This window comes from Theropithecus gelada, chromosome 13 (genome assembly GCF_003255815.1).
Source record: "Theropithecus gelada isolate Dixy chromosome 13, Tgel_1.0, whole genome shotgun sequence".
NCBI lineage: Eukaryota > Metazoa > Chordata > Mammalia > Primates > Cercopithecidae > Theropithecus > Theropithecus gelada.
Genome location: NC_037681.1, coordinates 95,615,197 through 95,621,386, shown reverse-complemented (window position 1 = coordinate 95,621,386; position 6,190 = coordinate 95,615,197). Strand labels below are relative to the sequence as shown.

General features: G+C 41.6%; 1 long non-coding RNA gene across 1 annotated transcript in view; it reads right to left on the bottom strand.

The window, feature by feature from the left end:
• Positions 1 to 592: 592 nt before the first annotated feature.
• The window catches only part of LOC112605191, a 31,495-nt gene continuing 25,897 nt past the window's right edge, over positions 593 to 6,190 (bottom strand). Inside the window, exon 5 of the long non-coding RNA XR_003115371.1 lies at positions 593 to 694. This is a non-coding gene — a long non-coding RNA (uncharacterized LOC112605191). The remainder of the gene's footprint in view (positions 695 to 6,190) is intronic.

Below are 6,190 nucleotides of genomic sequence, written 5' to 3'. Positions count from 1 at the left end.
CTGGTTACCCTCCATTGCCTGACCTTCACCTGCCCAGCCAACACTGCGGCTTCTGCCGAAACTCTTGCCCTCACCTGTCTTTCCTCCCAACTTACATCCCCTGCTGACCTGCCTCACTTCTCTGCTTTTTTAAGACACCAGACTTTAATAAGGGAAATCAAACTAATGTAATTAAGGATAAACACATAAATAACTGGTGGACAGGAATGAAATTAGCTGCTCTTTTTCCTTCGTGTCGTATTTCCACTGGCTTCTCCTAGCCAGGTGACTTTCCATTCTCTTTCTATTTTTGGAAATCCTAATGGACTGCAAAGTCCTAGTTTGTTCCTCAATTGCTTTGTGTATACTACTCAGGTTTTCCCCAAAACACTAAATTCCCTGAGGCAGATATGATGTCCTACTTCTTTTGTGCTCCCACAGCACCTAACAGATAGATGACTCCAAAGGAGTTGCTTAATAAATGCTCACTGGTTGGTCAGTTGATTAATTTAGAATTCAACTATTGTTTAGTCTTTAAGCATGCCCATGGAAAGTGTAAGTCCAGCATTTAAATACCAGTAAGATGTGCAGAAAAAAAAAAAAAAGTGATATGAACGGGGAGGATTATTTATCAAATTGATGCAGGGGTTTTTTTTATTTGTTTTGTTTTGTTGTTGTTGTTGTTGTTTACCATAGTTGAGGGATGTCTTTTTACCTAAGAAGAGAGAGCAAACAAAATTGAGTACATTCATACTTTACATCAAACTCTAGGATATTACAGCTCAATAGACACTAAAGATTTTCCTAACCCAACTCTACCTCCCTGATTTGAAGTGAGAAAGCAGAAACCTAGGGAGGTGAAGGAATTACCTAATTTTCCAAGAGAGCATTATCTCCCAGGTTCTCAAATTTTACTTTTTAGTAAATATTGCTTAATTTTTATTCTTACCACTACATTTACAAACCACTTATTATAATACATTATATTCTTTCGTTTAACTTTTTAATATGAAAAATTTCAAACATAGAGAAAAGTTGCAAGAATAGTAAAATAAGGGGAGGGAGAGCATTAGGGCAAATACTTCATGCATGCAAGGCTTAAAACCTAGATGACAGGTTAATAGGTGCAGCAAACCACCATGGCACATGTATACCTATGTAACAAACCTGCATGGTCTGCACATGTATTACAGAACTTAAAGTAAAATTTAAAAAAAAATAGTAAAATAAATATTCATTTACTCTCCACCTAGATTTGACATGGCTAATATTTTGCCATGTTTGCTTCTCTCTGTGTAGATAGGTAGACATTGTTTGTTAGTTTTGGGCTGAATCATCTGACACTGAGTTTCAGACATTGTAACTCTTCAGCGCTAAACACCCTGCCTACATCTCTGGAGCACAGACAGTCCCCTACATTACCATTATTACACCAAATAAAATTAGCAATTGTTCATAATACCACTGAATAACAAGTTCATATTTGAATTTCCACCTTTTTCCCAACAATATCTCTTATAGTTGCATTTATATTATTAACCTGAACCCAATCACATTTCATGCATTATACTTCATTATGGTGACTCTTTTAACAGAACGCTCCAGCCATTCTTTCTTGATATTAACATTTTGAAATATCCAACTGAGTTATCTTGTAGAATGTCCCAGGTTATGGATCACATTACCGTTTACTCTTGAACAACATGGGTTTGAACTGCATGGGTTCATTTATACATGGATTTTCTTCTTCCTCTGCTGGCCCTGAGACAGCAAGAACAACCTCTCCTCTTCCTCCTCCTCCTCAGTCTACTCAATGTGAAGACAATGAGGATGAAGATCTTTGTGATTATCTACTTCCACTTAATGAACAGTAAACATATTTTTTCTTCCTTATGATTTTCTTAATAAGTTTCTTTTCTCTAGCTTATTTTACTGTAAGAGTACAGTATATAGTACATATAGCATACAAAATTATGTGTTAATGAACTCTGTTGTCAGCAAGGCTTCTGGGCAACAGTAGAATACTGGTAGTTAAGTTTTGGAGGAGTCAAAAGTTATACATGGGTTTTCAACTGCATGGGGGGATCAAAACCAATGGACAAAGTCATCTGAAACAGAATGTGTCTGACAGTTTAGCAAGTAAAAAGACTAAAAGAGTCAGTCAAAGCAGGGTTAGTCAACCATGAAAAGCATAAAAACAGGAGCATGAGGATGGTGAACATCAGCAGAGCCCATGTAAGAAATGCCCACTGGAGACGGTGCCTCAGCCAACAGCTTTGAATAATCCAACACCTTTGGAAAGGCTGTTCCTACAGTAAATGTGGCAGTATCAGCTCTCCCAGTTTAATGCAGTTAAACGTTTGAATCATCTAACTAGCTCACTCTTTTGAATTCCATGCTCACTAAGCAACCTTCTGATAACTTGCCCTCCTTGGAGGTCTGACTTCATTGAAAGAATGTGCAAGCTGTATGGAGACGAGTGTTCCAGACACAGTGGCGGTTTTATTCCTCTTGTGAATCAATAAATTGACATGCTGGTTTCATGCAACAGCTCTCTGAGCTTAATTAATTAGAGTTGAAGCTGAGAAATGGATCCACACTCAGTGTGCTGACAAATCCAGTTGCTAAACCTGCAGGGCATAGACCAGACCCTGGACTGAGGCAATGCCACCCTGTGAGGTCTCTCAGGAGACAGCAAATGCTCATCCTCTCATATCCCCATATTGCCTTTGGCAATTAAATTCCTCTAAGCTTTGCATCTGTCTACTGACTCTGAAGGCATTGATTTATAGGGAGTGAACCAGATGTGGATTGGCAAATCTCTAATCCCTTTTACAGAGAGGACACTAGAGTGAAATTGGAACAAATATGACCCTTCTCATGGATCAGCTAAAGCAATCTTTAGTGTAGTTTGTGTCTGAAGATGTTATTTGATCCTGGCCCACTTTCAGCTAACTTCGGTTAAGGAAATGCCATTTGTGTCCCTAGGTTGTGAGTATTAAGCATTCTTTCATATCTGTCAATTTTCTCCACTTTAAACTGAGGATAATAATATCTATTATGTTATTGATTACTAATCCTTCATTCAACAAATATTTATTGACTGCCTGCCATGTGAAAGCTACCATGCCAGGTACTGGTGGTATTTGGGAAATAGAGATGCTTGGTTTCTGCATTCCAATGGGGGAAATATAATTTAAATAAATTTCATTAGTCCAGTTGGGCTGCTATAACAAAATACCAGAGACTGGGTGGCTTAAACAGAAATTAATTCCTCACAGTTCTGGAGGGGGAAGTCCGAGATCGAGGTGTCAGCCAATTTGATGAGGGTTGTTTTCCAGGCTTGTAGATGGCCACCTTCTGGCTCCATGCTCACATGACCTCTTCTTTGTGCATGTGCAAAAAGGAAGAGAGGAGAGAGAGAGCAGGAGTTCTCTGTTGTCTTTTCTTATAAGAACACTAATCCTGTGGGATGAATGCCCTACCTATATACCCTCATTTAACCTTAATTACTTCTGTAATGATCCTATCTCCAAATACAGTCATATTGGGGGTTAAGGCTTCCACATATAAATTTAGGGCAGGGGGAGGGTACACAAATATCAACAAAGGCGAGTGATTGACTGATTGATTAATATTACAATATGGTCAGAGTTGCAAAGAAGCTGCGATAAGAAAAACCCTTTTGGCCGGGCGCAGTGGCTCAAGCCTGTAATCCCAGCACTTTGGGAGGCCGAGACGGGCGGATCACAAGGTCAGGAGATCGAGACCATCCTGGCTAACACGGTGAAACCCCGTCTCTACTAAAAATACAAAAAAAAAATTAGCTGGGCAAGGTGGCAGGCGCCTGTAATCCCAGCTACTCGGGAGGCTGAGGCAGGAGAATGGCGTGAACCCAGGAGGCGGAGCTTGTAGTGAACTGAGATCCGGCCACTGCACTCCAGCCTGGACAACAGAGCGAGACTCCATCTCAAAAAAAAGAAAAAAGAAAAACCCTTTTGGGAGGATTAAATGAGTCACCTACCTGATTCTTTGCCCCCTCTATTTCTTTCTTCCTATCTATATAACCTTATTTAATCTTTGTCTATGGTCAAAGACTAGAGGACGAATGGCACAGTCTCTCACCAACTTGTCCAACGTGTCTCTCCTCATTTTCTTTCTTTGCTATGGAATCTAATCCCCCAACCTATAAACAGTGCTCCCCATTGGGATAAAAATTTATAGCTGCGAGGATTGAAAAAAACATGCAGCATGAGCATCAGCAGAAGATGCTGGGTCTTTCTGACTCCAGAACCCACTATGCCTCTACTGCTGCCCCCACTGCCCCCTGAAAAGGGTAACCTGGGCAACCTTGGCCACTGGAGTTTATATACCCACTGTTCTTTGCTGCTGCTGGAAGCTGGCAGAGCACATCTCCTTCAGTGATACGTCCGTTTTTGTTTTTATCTTTCTCTTGTCTTGGGACCTTAGAATAAATTCACTCAGTACTTGCACTGGATGAACTTCAGCTCTTTTCTACCCTAAAAGGAGTTCTTTATCTACTCAGAAGACGCCCCTCACCCCAGATGAAGGAGGAGGCTTGGCTCACCCCTTGTTCTCAGGAATATTAATTCTAGTTTTTATGAGTTGAATGTTGTCTCCGCAAACATTCAGAATGTGAGCTTATTTAGATACACGGTCTTTAGAGAGATCATTAAGTTAAAATGAAGTCATTAAGGAGTGAGCCTTAATCCAGTATGACCGGTGTCCTTATAGAAAGGAGAAATATGGAGACAGATACACATACAGCAGGAATATGATATAAACAAGGAGATAACCACCGATAAGCCAAGGAGAGAAGCCTGGAACGGATCCTTCCCTCACTGCCCTCAGAAGAAACCAACCCTGCCAACACCGTAATTTCAGAAGTCTAGGCTCCAGAGCTGAGATAACAAATGTCATTGTTTAATCTCCCAGTTGTGGTATTTTGTTATGGCAGCTCTAGCAAATTAATACACTAGTGTTTAGGGCCCGGCCTCAGTCTTAATGTCCTCTCTACCTATTTTATTTATGTCAACAAGACTCCTAAAGACCTGCCCTCGGGAGGCTGAGGCAGGAGAATGGCGTGAACCCGGGAGGCGGAGCTTGCAGTGAGCTAAGATCCGGCCACTGCACTCCAGCCTGGGCGACAGAGCGAGACTCCGTCTCAAAAAAAAAAAAAAAAAAAAAAAAAGACCTGCCCTGATATGCCAGGACCTTGAGGTCCTCATATAGATCAGTCTTTCCCTCCCCCATGGCTGTCACTTCACTGAGAATGTACCCCCTTAGTGTCTCCTATATATGAAAGTCATTTCTTCAGCAACTAAGGATTAAATATGAGTAAGATTCAAAGTTTTGAAAGTCTAATGAAAATTTTTGTTGCTTTTCTTTATTCCTGGACCTGAGGTGGTGCCAGGGAAAAGAGTGGGAGAGTGGTCACAGCCCTATCCACAGAGCAGGCCCTCAGCTGGCCTTTGCCTGTCTTTCATTCCAGGTCCCAGGCCTAAGGAGCAGCCATACTGTGGGACATGCCCTTCTCATGGCAGAGAGCAGAAGCTCAAGAGGAGCAAACCAAAATATGCCTTGTCTCATAACCTTGTGCTTAGAACTGGCGCTTTGTTGCTTCCACCATGTTCCACGGATCAAAGCAACAATTAAAGCCAAGCCCCACATAAGTGGAGCAGGGGTGCACATGGTCCCTTCAGGGCGCATGGGCAAGTCACACCATGGGCAGGGCTGTGTCAGCCTATTACAGGGGGAAACTAGGAGTTGGGAACAACAGTTCTCTCTACCACAGATTTAGAGTGTACTCTTTTGAGGAACTGGATTGTAAAAGTAAACAGAGCAGTAACTAAAGGAAGATAAGAAGCCAACTATGGCTTCCATTTTGTTTTATTTTTCAGGTAGGAGACATTTAAATAAGTTTACATATTACTGGGGAAGGGGACAGAAAGTAGGAGCAATAAAAATACAGAAATGAAAAGAAAGAAGTGATGAACATCACTTGGACAATTCTTCACTTTCAAAACCCCAACTGTATCGGCCGGGCGCGGTGGCTCAAGCCTGTAATCCCAGCACTTTGGGAGGCCGAGATGGGCGGATCACGAGGTCAGGAGATTGAGACCATCCTGGCTAACCCAGTGAAACCCCGTCTCTACTAAAAAAAAAAAAAAAAAAAAAACTAGCCGGGCGA